This window comes from Engystomops pustulosus, chromosome 6 (genome assembly GCF_040894005.1).
Source record: "Engystomops pustulosus chromosome 6, aEngPut4.maternal, whole genome shotgun sequence".
In the NCBI taxonomy this organism is placed as follows: Eukaryota; Metazoa; Chordata; class Amphibia; order Anura; family Leptodactylidae; genus Engystomops; species Engystomops pustulosus.
In genome coordinates this window covers 166,482,057-166,494,176 of record NC_092416.1, presented here as the reverse complement: position 1 = coordinate 166,494,176, position 12,120 = coordinate 166,482,057, and the positions used below count along the sequence as shown (strand labels likewise).

General features: G+C 43.4%; 19 non-coding genes across 19 annotated transcripts; all 19 read left to right on the top strand.

Annotated features, from left to right (window-relative positions):
* Positions 1-447: 447 nt before the first annotated feature.
* On the top strand, positions 448-520 carry TRNAV-CAC (transfer RNA valine (anticodon CAC)). Its single transcript has one exon. It is a non-coding gene; the product is annotated as a tRNA-Val (tRNA).
* A 985-nt stretch (positions 521-1,505) lies between these two features.
* Positions 1,506-1,578, top strand: TRNAV-AAC (transfer RNA valine (anticodon AAC)). The gene has a single exon. It is a non-coding gene; the product is annotated as a tRNA-Val (tRNA).
* Positions 1,579-2,125: 547 nt separating this feature from the next.
* On the top strand, positions 2,126-2,198 carry TRNAV-CAC (transfer RNA valine (anticodon CAC)). The gene has a single exon. It is a non-coding gene; the product is annotated as a tRNA-Val (tRNA).
* Positions 2,199-2,344: 146 nt separating this feature from the next.
* On the top strand, positions 2,345-2,417 carry TRNAV-AAC (transfer RNA valine (anticodon AAC)). Its single transcript has one exon. It is a non-coding gene; the product is annotated as a tRNA-Val (tRNA).
* Positions 2,418-3,183: 766 nt separating this feature from the next.
* TRNAV-AAC (transfer RNA valine (anticodon AAC)) lies at positions 3,184-3,256 on the top strand. Its single transcript has one exon. It is a non-coding gene; the product is annotated as a tRNA-Val (tRNA).
* A 547-nt stretch (positions 3,257-3,803) lies between these two features.
* Positions 3,804-3,876, top strand: TRNAV-CAC (transfer RNA valine (anticodon CAC)). Its single transcript has one exon. It is a non-coding gene; the product is annotated as a tRNA-Val (tRNA).
* A 767-nt stretch (positions 3,877-4,643) lies between these two features.
* TRNAV-CAC (transfer RNA valine (anticodon CAC)) lies at positions 4,644-4,716 on the top strand. The gene has a single exon. It is a non-coding gene; the product is annotated as a tRNA-Val (tRNA).
* Positions 4,717-4,862: 146 nt separating this feature from the next.
* TRNAV-AAC (transfer RNA valine (anticodon AAC)) lies at positions 4,863-4,935 on the top strand. The gene has a single exon. It is a non-coding gene; the product is annotated as a tRNA-Val (tRNA).
* Positions 4,936-5,480: 545 nt separating this feature from the next.
* TRNAV-GAC (transfer RNA valine (anticodon GAC)) lies at positions 5,481-5,553 on the top strand. The gene has a single exon. It is a non-coding gene; the product is annotated as a tRNA-Val (tRNA).
* Positions 5,554-5,699: 146 nt separating this feature from the next.
* On the top strand, positions 5,700-5,772 carry TRNAV-AAC (transfer RNA valine (anticodon AAC)). The gene has a single exon. It is a non-coding gene; the product is annotated as a tRNA-Val (tRNA).
* Positions 5,773-6,318: 546 nt separating this feature from the next.
* Positions 6,319-6,391, top strand: TRNAV-CAC (transfer RNA valine (anticodon CAC)). Its single transcript has one exon. It is a non-coding gene; the product is annotated as a tRNA-Val (tRNA).
* A 985-nt stretch (positions 6,392-7,376) lies between these two features.
* On the top strand, positions 7,377-7,449 carry TRNAV-AAC (transfer RNA valine (anticodon AAC)). Its single transcript has one exon. It is a non-coding gene; the product is annotated as a tRNA-Val (tRNA).
* A 546-nt stretch (positions 7,450-7,995) lies between these two features.
* TRNAV-CAC (transfer RNA valine (anticodon CAC)) lies at positions 7,996-8,068 on the top strand. Its single transcript has one exon. It is a non-coding gene; the product is annotated as a tRNA-Val (tRNA).
* Positions 8,069-8,834: 766 nt separating this feature from the next.
* Positions 8,835-8,907, top strand: TRNAV-CAC (transfer RNA valine (anticodon CAC)). Its single transcript has one exon. It is a non-coding gene; the product is annotated as a tRNA-Val (tRNA).
* Positions 8,908-9,053: 146 nt separating this feature from the next.
* Positions 9,054-9,126, top strand: TRNAV-AAC (transfer RNA valine (anticodon AAC)). Its single transcript has one exon. It is a non-coding gene; the product is annotated as a tRNA-Val (tRNA).
* Positions 9,127-9,671: 545 nt separating this feature from the next.
* TRNAV-CAC (transfer RNA valine (anticodon CAC)) lies at positions 9,672-9,744 on the top strand. Its single transcript has one exon. It is a non-coding gene; the product is annotated as a tRNA-Val (tRNA).
* A 146-nt stretch (positions 9,745-9,890) lies between these two features.
* On the top strand, positions 9,891-9,963 carry TRNAV-AAC (transfer RNA valine (anticodon AAC)). The gene has a single exon. It is a non-coding gene; the product is annotated as a tRNA-Val (tRNA).
* A 545-nt stretch (positions 9,964-10,508) lies between these two features.
* On the top strand, positions 10,509-10,581 carry TRNAV-CAC (transfer RNA valine (anticodon CAC)). Its single transcript has one exon. It is a non-coding gene; the product is annotated as a tRNA-Val (tRNA).
* A 146-nt stretch (positions 10,582-10,727) lies between these two features.
* On the top strand, positions 10,728-10,800 carry TRNAV-AAC (transfer RNA valine (anticodon AAC)). The gene has a single exon. It is a non-coding gene; the product is annotated as a tRNA-Val (tRNA).
* Positions 10,801-12,120: the final 1,320 nt, after the last annotated feature.

Here is a 12,120-nt window from a genome sequence, read left to right as displayed (position 1 = left end):
TTGCTTCATATGCAAAAGAACCACTGATTTAAACAGAACAGAAAATGACGCAGGGGTTGCTTTTGCTATGGGGCAGTAACAAAATATTCCCGAGTGACATTCACTTTTAGATGACGAGAGAAGAAAGCCCTTGCATTTCTTTTTACATTAGTTTTGTTTGCCTGTAAGGACGGCTTCAGTTTTTTAAACAGTTTTTCAAGAGTAGGGGTTTTCACTTTTGCCTAACGCGTGAAAGTCCCTGTTTGAAAACCGTTGAGTTTCTGTAGTGAAGTGGACATCACATTTGCCACAATTGTCGACGGTGCCCAGTTCGAGACAAGGTGGGAGTGTCGTTTGGAACCAATCAGAAACGCGTTTTGCGACTTTTGAATGACTCAACATTCCTCGCGTTGGTATATAAATTTGGTTTTGTTTGCGTCTAAAGACCAGTTGAGGTGTTTTCATCGGGTTTCTGTAGTGTAGTGGTTATCACGTTCGCCTCACACGCGAAAGGTCCCCGGTTCGAAACCGGGCAGAAACATGAGATGTTCTATTTTTGAAGACACAAGAGAGAGAAATCTTTTTTCATTGTGTCTTTTCCTCCAAAGTAGCTGCCAGTTATTACTGCGCTCAGTGTTCTCCATCTAGTCTGCTGTACTCAAAGGTCTAGAAGTGAGCAGTCAACGTGTTTCTGTAGTGTAGTGGTTATCACGTTCGCCTAACACGCGAAAGGTCCCCGGATCGAAACCGGGCAGAAACAAGAGACTGTCTCTTTTTTTTTAAGGAATCGGAAAGAAAAATCTTGTTTCGTCGTGTCTTTCCCGCCACGGTAGATGCCACTCATACCTGCCACTAAGAGTTTGCTTCATATGCAAAAGAAACACTGATTTAAACAGAACAGAAAATGACGCAGGGGTTGCTTTTGCTATGGGGCAGTAACAAAATATTCCCGAGTGACATTCACTTTTAGATGACGAGAGAAGAAAGCCCTTGCATTTCTCTTTACATTAGTTTTGTTTGCCTGTAAGGACGGCTTCAGTTTTTTAAACAGTTTTTCAAGAGTAGGGGTTTTCACTTTTGCCTAACGCGTGAAAGTCCCTGTTTGAAAACCGTTGAGTTTCTGTAGTGAAGTGGACATCACATTTGCCACAATTGTCGACGGTGCCCAGTTCGAGACAAGGTGGGAGTGTTGTTTGGAACCAATCAGAAACGCGTTTTGCGACTTTTGAATGACTCAACATTCCTCGCGTTGGTTTATAAATTTGGTTTTGTTTGCGTCTAAAGACCAGTTGAGGTGCTTTCATCGGGTTTCTGTAGTGTAGTGGTTATCACGTTCGCCTCACACGCGAAAGGTCCCCGGTTCGAAACTGTGCAGAAACATGAGATGTTCTACTTTTGAAGACACAAGAGAGAGAAATCTTTTTTCATTGTGTCTTTTCCTCCAAAGTAGCTGCCAGTTATTACTGCGCTCAGTGTTCTCCATCTAGTCTGCTGTACTCAAAGGTCTAGAAGTGAGCAGTCAACGTGTTTCTGTAGTGTAGTGGTTATCACGTTCGCCTAACACGCGAAAGGTCCCCGGTTCGAAACCGGGCAGAAACAAGAGACTGTCTCTTTTTTTTTAAGGAATCGGAAAGAAAAATCTTGTTTCGTCGTGTCTTTCCCGCCACGGTAGATGCCACTCATACCTGCCACTAAGAGTTTGCTTCATATGCAAAAGAACCACTGATTTAAACAGAACAGAAAATGACGCAGGGGTTGCTTTTGCTATGGGGCAGTAACAAAATATTCCCGAGTGACATTCACTTTTAGATGACGAGAGAAGAAAGCCCTTGCATTTCTCTTTACATTAGTTTTGTTTGCCTGTAAGGACGGCTTCAGTTTTTTAAACAGTTTTTCAAGAGTAGGGGTTTTCACTTTTGCCTAACGCGTGAAAGTCCCTGTTTGAAAACCGTTGAGTTTCTGTAGTGAAGTGGACATCACATTTGCCACAATTGTCGACGGTGCCCAGTTCGAGACAAGGTGGGAGTGTCGTTTGGAACCAATCAGAAACGCGTTTTGCGACTTTTGAATGACTCAACATTCCTCGCGTTGGTTTATAAATTTGGTTTTGTTTGCGTCTAAAGACCAGTTGAGGTGTTTTCATCGGGTTTCTGTAGTGTAGTGGTTATCACGTTCGCCTCACACGCGAAAGGTCCCCGGTTCGAAACCGGGCAGAAACATGAGATGTTCTATTTTTGAAGACACAAGAGAGAGAAATCTTTTTTCATTGTGTCTTTTCCTCCAAAGTAGCTGCCAGTTATTACTGCGCTCAGTGTTCTCCATCTAGTCTGCTGTACTCAAAGGTCTAGAAGTGAGCAGTCAACGTGTTTCTGTAGTGTAGTGGTTATCACGTTCGCCTAACACGCGAAAGGTCCCCGGTTCGAAACCGGGCAGAAACAAGAGACTGTCTCTTTTTTTTTAAGGAATCGGAAAGAAAAATCTTGTTTCGTCGTGTCTTTCCCGCCACGGTAGATGCCACTCATACCTGCCACTAAGAGTTTGCTTCATATGCAAAAGAACCACTGATTTAAACAGAACAGAAAATGACGCAGGGGTTGCTTTTGCTATGGGGCAGTAACAAAATATTCCCGAGTGACATTCACTTTTAGATGACGAGAGAAGAAAGCCCTTGCATTTCTCTTTACATTAGTTTTGTTTGCCTGTAAGGACGGCTTCAGTTTTTTAAACAGTTTTTCAAGAGTAGGGGTTTTCACTTTTGCCTAACGCGTGAAAGTCCCTGTTTGAAAACCGTTGAGTTTCTGTAGTGAAGTGGACATCACATTTGCCACAATTGTCGACGGTGCCCAGTTCGAGACAAGGTGGGAGTGTCGTTTGGAACCAATCAGAAACGCGTTTTGCGACTTTTGAATGACTCAACATTCCTCGCGTTGGTATATAAATTTGGTTTTGTTTGCGTCTAAAGACCAGTTGAGGTGTTTTCATCGGGTTTCTGTAGTGTAGTGGTTATCATGTTCGCCTCACACGCGAAAGGTCCCCGGTTCGAAACCGGGCAGAAACATGAGATGTTCTATTTTTGAAGACACAAGAGAGAGAAATCTTTTTTCATTGTGTCTTTTCCTCCAAAGTAGCTGCCAGTTATTACTGCGCTCAGTGTTCTCCATCTAGTCTGCTGTACTCAAAGGTCTAGAAGTGAGCAGTCAACGTGTTTCTGTAGTGTAGTGGTTATCACGTTCGCCTAACACGCGAAAGGTCCCCGGTTCGAAACCGGGCAGAAACAAGAGACTGTCTCTTTTTTTTTAAGGAATCGGAAAGAAAAATCTTGTTTCGTCGTGTCTTTCCCGCCACGGTAGATGCCACTCATACCTGCCACTAAGAGTTTGCTTCATATGCAAAAGAACCACTGATTTAAACAGAACAGAAAATGACGCAGGGGTTGCTTTTGCTATGGGGCAGTAACAAAATATTCCCGAGTGACATTCACTTTTAGATGACGAGAGAAGAAAGCCCTTGCATTTCTCTTTACATTAGTTTTGTTTGCCTGTAAGGACGGCTTCAGTTTTTTAAACAGTTTTTCAAGAGTAGGGGTTTTCACTTTTGCCTAACGCGTGAAAGTCCCTGTTTGAAAACCGTTGAGTTTCTGTAGTGAAGTGGACATCACATTTGCCACAATTGTCGACGGTGCCCAGTTCGAGACAAGGTGGGAGTGTCGTTTGGAACCAATCAGAAACGCGTTTTGCGACTTTTGAATGACTCAACATTCCTCGCGTTGGTTTATAAATTTGGTTTTGTTTGCGTCTAAAGACCAGTTGAGGTGTTTTCATCGGGTTTCTGTAGTGTAGTGGTTATCACGTTCGCCTCACACGCGAAAGGTCCCCGGTTCGAAACCGGGCAGAAACATGAGATGTTCTATTTTTGAAGACACAAGAGAGAGAAATCTTTTTTCATTGTGTCTTTTCCTCCAAAGTAGCTGCCAGTTATTACTGCGCTCAGTGTTCTCCATCTAGTCTGCTGTACTCAAAGGTCTAGAAGTGAGCAGTCAACGTGTTTCTGTAGTGTAGTGGTTATCACGTTCGCCTAACACGCGAAAGGTCCCCGGATCGAAACCGGGCAGAAACAAGAGACTGTCCCTTTTTTTTTTAAGGAATCGGAAAGAAAAATCTTGTTTCGTCGTGTCTTTCCCGCCACGGTAGATGCCACTCATACCTGCCACTAAGAGTTTGCTTCATATGCAAAAGAACCACTGATTTAAACAGAACAGAAAATGACGCAGGGGTTGCTTTTGCTATGGGGCAGTAACAAAATATTCCCGAGTGACATTCACTTTTAGATGACGAGAGAAGAAAGCCCTTGCATTTCTCTTTACATTAGTTTTGTTTGCCTGTAAGGACGGCTTCAGTTTTTTAAACAGTTTTTCAAGAGTAGGGGTTTTCACTTTTGCCTAACGCGTGAAAGTCCCTGTTTGAAAACCGTTGAGTTTCTGTAGTGAAGTGGACATCACATTTGCCACAATTGTCGACGGTGCCCAGTTCGAGACAAGGTGGGAGTGTCGTTTGGAACCAATCAGAAACGCGTTTTGCGACTTTTGAATGACTCAACATTCCTCGCGTTGGTTTATAAATTTGGTTTTGTTTGCGTCTAAAGACCAGTTGAGGTGTTTTCATCGGGTTTCTGTAGTGTAGTGGTTATCACGTTCGCCTCACACGCGAAAGGTCCCCGGTTCGAAACCGGGCAGAAACATGAGATGTTCTACTTTTGAAGACACAAGAGAGAGAAATCTTTTTTCATTGTGTCTTTTCCTCCAAAGTAGCTGCCAGTTATTACTGCGCTCAGTGTTCTCCATCTAGTCTGCTGTACTCAAAGGTCTAGAAGTGAGCAGTCAACGTGTTTCTGTAGTGTAGTGGTTATCACGTTCGCCTAACACGCGAAAGGCCCCCGGTTCGAAACCGGGCAGAAACAAGAGACTGTCTCTTTTTTTTTAAGGAATCGGAAAGAAAAATCTTGTTTCGTCGTGTCTTTCCTGCCACGGAAGATGCCACTCATACCTGCCACTAAGAGTTTGCTTCATATGCAAAAGAACCTGATTTAAACAGAACAGAAAATGACGCAGGGGTTGCTTTTGCTATGGGGCAGTAACAAAATATTCCTGAGTGACATTCACTTTTAGATGACGAGAGAAGAAAGCCCTTGCATTTCTCTTTACATTAGTTTTGTTTGCCTGTAAGGACGGCTTCAGTTTTTTAAACAGTTTTTCAAGAGTAGGGGTTTTCACTTTTGCCTAACGCGTGAAAGTCCCTGTTTGAAAACCGTTGAGTTTCTGTAGTGAAGTGGACATCACATTTGCCACAATTGTCAACGGTGCCCAGTTCGAGACAAGGTGGGAGTGTCGTTTGGAACCAATCAGAAACGCGTTTTGCGACTTTTGAATGACTCAACATTCCTCGCGTTGGTTTATAAATTTGGTTTTGTTTGCGTCTAAAGACCAGTTGAGGTGTTTTCATCGGGTTTCTGTAGTGTAGTGGTTATCACGTTCGCCTGACACGCGAAAGGTCCCCGGTTCAAAACCGGGCAGAAACATGAGATGTTCTACTTTTGAAGACACAAGAGAGAGAAATCTTTTTTCATTGTGTCTTTTCCTCCAAAGTAGCTGCCAGTTATTACTGCGCTCAGTGTTCTCCATCTAGTCTGCTGTACTCAAAGGTCTAGAAGTGAGCAGTCAACGTGTTTCTGTAGTGTAGTGGTTATCACGTTCGCCTAACACGCGAAAGGTCCCCGGTTCGAAACCGGGCAGAAACAAGAGACTGTCTCTTTTTTTTTTAAGGAATCGGAAAGAAAAATCTTGTTTCGTCGTGTCTTTCCCGCCACGGTAGATGCCACTCATACCTGCCACTAAGAGTTTGCTTCATATGCAAAAGAACCTGATTTAAACAGAACAGAAAATGACGCAGGGGTTGCTTTTGCTATGGGGCAGTAACAAAATATTCCTGAGTGACATTCACTTTTAGATGACGAGAGAAGAAAGCCCTTGCATTTCTCTTTACATTAGTTTTGTTTGCCTGTAAGGACGGCTTCAGTTTTTTAAACAGTTTTTCAAGAGTAGGGGTTTTCACTTTTGCCTAACGCGTGAAAGTCCCTGTTTGAAAACCGTTGAGTTTCTGTAGTGAAGGGGACATCACATTTGCCACAATTGTCGACGGTGCCCAGTTCGAGACAAGGTGGGAGTGTCGTTTGGAACCAATCAGAAACGCGTTTTGCGACTTTTGAATGACTCAACATTCCTCGCGTTGGTTTATAAATTTGGTTTTGTTTGCGTCTAAAGACCAGTTGAGGTGTTTTCATCGGGTTTCTGTAGTGTAGTGGTTATCACGTTCGCCTCACACGCGAAAGGTCCCCGGTTCGAAACCGGGCAGAAACATGAGATGTTCTACTTTTGAAGACACAAGAGAGAGAAATCTTTTTTCATTGTGTCTTTTCCTCCAAAGTAGCTGCCAGTTATTACTGCGCTCAGTGTTCTCCATCTAGTCTGCTGTACTCAAAGGTCTAGAAGTGAGCAGTCAACGTGTTTCTGTAGTGTAGTGGTTATCACGTTCGCCTAACACGCGAAAGGTCCCCGGATCGAAACCGGGCAGAAACAAGAGACTGTCTCTTTTTTTTTAAGGAATCGGAAAGAAAAATCTTGTTTCGTCGTGTCTTTCCCGCCACGGTAGATGCCACTCATACCTGCCACTAAGAGTTTGCTTCATATGCAAAAGAACCACTGATTTAAACAGAACAGAAAATGACGCAGGGGTTGCTTTTGCTATGGGGCAGTAACAAAATATTCCCGAGTGACATTCACTTTTAGATGACGAGAGAAGAAAGCCCTTGCATTTCTCTTTACATTAGTTTTGTTTGCCTGTAAGGACGGCTTCAGTTTTTTAAACAGTTTTTCAAGAGTAGGGGTTTTCACTTTTGCCTAACGCGTGAAAGTCCCTGTTTGAAAACCGTTGAGTTTCTGTAGTGAAGTGGACATCACATTTGCCACAATTGTCGACGGTGCCCAGTTCGAGACAAGGTGGGAGTGTCGTTTGGAACCAATCAGAAACGCGTTTTGCGACTTTTGAATGACTCAACATTCCTCGCGTTGGTTTATAAATTTGGTTTTGTTTGCGTCTAAAGACCAGTTGAGGTGTTTTCATCGGGTTTCTGTAGTGTAGTGGTTATCACGTTCGCCTCACACGCGACAGGTCCCCGGTTCGAAACCGGGCAGAAACATGAGATGTTCTACTTTTGAAGACACAAGAGAGAGAAATCTTTTTTCATTGTGTCTTTTCCTCCAAAGTAGCTGCCAGTTATTACTGCGCTCAGTGTTCTCCATCTAGTCAGCTGTACTCAAAGGTCTAGAAGTGAGCAGTCAACGTGTTTCTGTAGTGTAGTGGTTATCACGTTCGCCTAACACGCGAAAGGTCCCCGGTTCGAAACCGGGCAGAAACAAGAGACTGTCTCTTTTTTTTTAAGGAATCGGAAAGAAAAATCTTGTTTCGTCGTGTCTTTCCTGCCACGGTAGATGCCACTCATACCTGCCACTAAGAGTTTGCTTCATATGCAAAAGAACCACTGATTTAAACAGAACAGAAAATGACGCAGGGGTTGCTTTTGCTATGGGGCAGTAACAAAATATTCCCGAGTGACATTCACTTTTAGATGACGAGAGAAGAAAGCCCTTGCATTTCTCTTTACATTAGTTTTGTTTGCCTGTAAGGACGGCTTCAGTTTTTTAAACAGTTTTTCAAGAGTAGGGGTTTTCACTTTTGCCTAACGCGTGAAAGTCCCTGTTTGAAAACCGTTGAGTTTCTGTAGTGAAGTGGACATCACATTTGCCACAATTGTCGACGGTGCCAGTTCGAGACAAGGTGGGAGTGTCGTTTGGAACCAATCAGAAACGCGTTTTGCGACTTTTGAATGACTCAACATTCCTCGCGTTGGTTTATAAATTTGGTTTTGTTTGCGTCTAAAGACCAGTTGAGGTGTTTTCATCGGGTTTCTGTAGTGTAGTGGTTATCACGTTCGCCTCACACGCGAAAGGTCCCCGGTTCGAAACCGGGCAGAAACATGAGATGTTCTACTTTTGAAGACACAAGAGAGAGAAATCTTTTTTCATTGTGTCTTTTCCTCCAAAGTAGCTGCCAGTTATTACTGCGCTCAGTGTTCTCCATCTAGTCTGCTGTACTCAAAGGTCTAGAAGTGAGCAGTCAACGTGTTTCTGTAGTGTAGTGGTTATCACGTTCGCCTAACACGCGAAAGGTCCCCGGATCGAAACCGGGCAGAAACAAGAGACTGTCTCTTTTTTTTTAAGGAATCGGAAAGAAAAATCTTGTTTCGTCGTGTCTTTCCCGCCACGGTAGATGCCACTCATACCTGCCACTAAGAGTTTGCTTCATATGCAAAAGAACCACTGATTTAAACAGAACAGAAAATGACGCAGGGGTTGCTTTTGCTATGGGGCAGTAACAAAATATTCCCGAGGGACATTCACTTTTAGATGACGAGAGAAGAAAGCCCTTGCATTTCTCTTTACATTAGTTTTGTTTGCCTGTAAGGACGGCTTCAGTTTTTTAAACAGTTTTTCAAGAGTAGGGGTTTTCACTTTTGCCTAACGCGTGAAAGTCCCTGTTTGAAAACCGTTGAGTTTCTGTAGTGAAGTGGACATCACATTTGCCACAATTGTCGACGGTGCCCAGTTCGAGACAAGGTGGGAGTGTCGTTTGGAACCAATCAGAAACGCGTTTTGCGACTTTTGAATGACTCAACATTCCTCGCGTTGGTTTATAAATTTGGTTTTGTTTGCGTCTAAAGACCAGTTGAGGTGTTTTCATCGGGTTTCTGTAGTGTAGTGGTTATCACGTTCGCCTCACACGCGAAAGGTCCCCGGTTCGAAACCGGGCAGAAACATGAGAAGTTCTACTTTTGAAGACACAAGAGAGAGAAATCTTTTTTCATTGTGTCTTTTCCTCCAAAGTAGCTGCCAGTTATTACTGCGCTCAGTGTTCTCCATTTAGTCTGCTGTACTCAAAGGTCTAGAAGTGAGCAGTCAACGTGTTTCTGTAGTGTAGTGGTTATCACGTTCGCCTAACACGCGAAAGGCCCCCGGTTCGAAACCGGGCAGAAACAAGAGACTGTCTCTTTTTTTTTAAGGAATCGGAAAGAAAAATCTTGTTTCGTCGTGTCTTTCCTGCCACGGAAGATGCCACTCATACCTGCCACTAAGAGTTTGCTTCATATGCAAAAGAACCTGATTTAAACAGAACAGAAAATGACGCAGGGGTTGCTTTTGCTATGGGGCAGTAACAAAATATTCCTGAGTGACATTCACTTTTAGATGACGAGAGAAGAAAGCCCTTGCATTTCTCTTTACATTAGTTTTGTTTGCCTGTAAGGACGGCTTCAGTTTTTTAAACAGTTTTTCAAGAGTAGGGGTTTTCACTTTTGCCTAACGCGTGAAAGTCCCTGTTTGAAAACCGTTGAGTTTCTGTAGTGAAGTGGACATCACATTTGCCACAATTGTCAACGGTGCCCAGTTCGAGACAAGGTGGGAGTGTCGTTTGGAACCAATCAGAAACGCGTTTTGCGACTTTTGAATGACTCAACATTCCTCGCGTTGGTTTATAAATTTGGTTTTGTTTGCGTCTAAAGACCAGTTGAGGTGTTTTCATCGGGTTTCTGTAGTGTAGTGGTTATCACGTTCGCCTCACACGCGAAAGGTCCCCGGTTCAAAACCGGGCAGAAACATGAGATGTTCTACTTTTGAAGACACAAGAGAGAGAAATCTTTTTTCATTGTGTCTTTTCCTCCAAAGTAGCTGCCAGTTATTACTGCGCTCAGTGTTCTCCATCTAGTCTGCTGTACTCAAAGGTCTAGAAGTGAGCAGTCAACGTGTTTCTGTAGTGTAGTGGTTATCACGTTCGCCTAACACGCGAAAGGTCCCCGGTTCGAAACCGGGCAGAAACAAGAGACTGTCTCTTTTTTTTTAAGGAATCGGAAAGAAAAATCTTGTTTCGTCGTGTCTTTCCCGCCACGGTAGATGCCACTCATACCTGCCACTAAGAGTTTGCTTCATATGCAAAAGAACCTGATTTAAACAGAACAGAAAATGACGCAGGGGTTGCTTTTGCTATGGGGCAGTAACAAAATATTCCTGAGTGACATTCACTTTTAGATGACGAGAGAAGAAAGCCCTTGCATTTCTCTTTACATTAGTTTTGTTTGCCTGTAAGGACGGCTTCAGTTTTTTAAACAGTTTTTCAAGAGTAGGGGTTTTCACTTTTGCCTAACGCGTGAAAGTCCCTGTTTGAAAACCGTTGAGTTTCTGTAGTGAAGTGGACATCACATTTGCCACAATTGTCAACGGTGCCCAGTTCGAGACAAGGTGGGAGTGTCGTTTGGAACCAATCAGAAACGCGTTTTGCGACTTTTGAATGACTCAACATTCCTCGCGTTGGTTTATAAATTTGGTTTTGTTTGCGTCTAAAGACCAGTTGAGGTGTTTTCATCGGGTTTCTGTAGTGTAGTGGTTATCACGTTCGCCTCACACGCGAAAGGTCCCCGGTTCAAAACCGGGCAGAAACATGAGATGTTCTACTTTTGAAGACACAAGAGAGAGAAATCTTTTTTCATTGTGTCTTTTCCTCCAAAGTAGCTGCCAGTTATTACTGCGCTCAGTGTTCTCCATCTAGTCTGCTGTACTCAAAGGTCTAGAAGTGAGCAGTCAACGTGTTTCTGTAGTGTAGTGGTTATCACGTTCGCCTAACACGCGAAAGGTCCCCGGTTCGAAACCGGGCAGAAACAAGAGACTGTCTCTTTTTTTTTAAGGAATCGGAAAGAAAAATCTTGTTTCCTCGTGTCTTTCCCGCCACGGTAGATGCCACTCATACCTGCCACTAAGAGTTTGCTTCATATGCAAAAGAACCACTGATTTAAACAGAACAGAAAATGACGCAGGGGTTGCTTTTGCTATGGGGCAGTAACAAAATATTCCCGAGTGACATTCACTTTTAGATGACGAGAGAAGAAAGCCCTTGCATTTCTCTTTACATTAGTTTTGTTTGCCTGTAAGGACGGCTTCAGTTTTTTTAAACAGTTTTTCAAGAGTAGGGGTTTTCACTTTTGCCTAACGCGTGAAAGTCCCTGTTTGAAAACCGTTGAGTTTCTGTAGTGAAGGGGACATCACATTTGCCACAATTGTCGACGGTGCCCAGTTCGAGACAAGGTGGGAGTGTCGTTTGGAACCAATCAGAAACGCGTTTTGCGACTTTTGAATGACTCAACATTCCTCGCGTTGGTTTATAAATTTGGTTTTGTTTGCGTCTAAAGACCAGTTGAGGTGTTTTCATCGGGTTTCTGTAGTGTAGTGGTTATCACGTTCGCCTCACACGCGAAAGGTCCCCGGTTCGAAACCAGGCAGAAACATGAGATGTTCTACTTTTGAAGACACAAGAGAGAGAAATCTTTTTTCATTGTGTCTTTTCCTCCAAAGTAGCTGCCAGTTATTACTGCGCTCAGTGTTCTCCATCTAGTCTGCTGTACTCAAAGGTCTAGAAGTGAGCAGTCAACGTGTTTCTGTAGTGTAGTGGTTATCACGTTCGCCTAACACGCGAAAGGTCCCCGGATCGAAACCGGGCAGAAACAAGAGACTGTCTCTTTTTTTTTAAGGAATCGGAAAGAAAAATCTTGTTTCGTCGTGTCTTTCCCGCCACGGTAGATGCCACTCATACCTGCCACTAAGAGTTTGCTTCATATGCAAAAGAACCACTGATTTAAACAGAACAGAAAATGACGCAGGGGTTGCTTTTGCTATGGGGCAGTAACAAAATATTCCCGAGTGACATTCACTTTTAGATGACGAGAGAAGAAAGCCCTTGCATTTCTCTTTACATTAGTTTTGTTTGCCTGTAAGGACGGCTTCAGTTTTTTAAACAGTTTTTCAAGAGTAGGGGTTTTCACTTTTGCCTAACGCGTGAAAGTCCCTGTTTGAAAACCGTTGAGTTTCTGTAGTGAAGTGGACATCACATTTGCCAAAATTGTCGACGGTGCCCAGTTCGAGACAAGGTGGGAGTGTCGTTTGGAACCAATCAGAAACGCGTTTTGCGACTTTTGAATGACTCAACA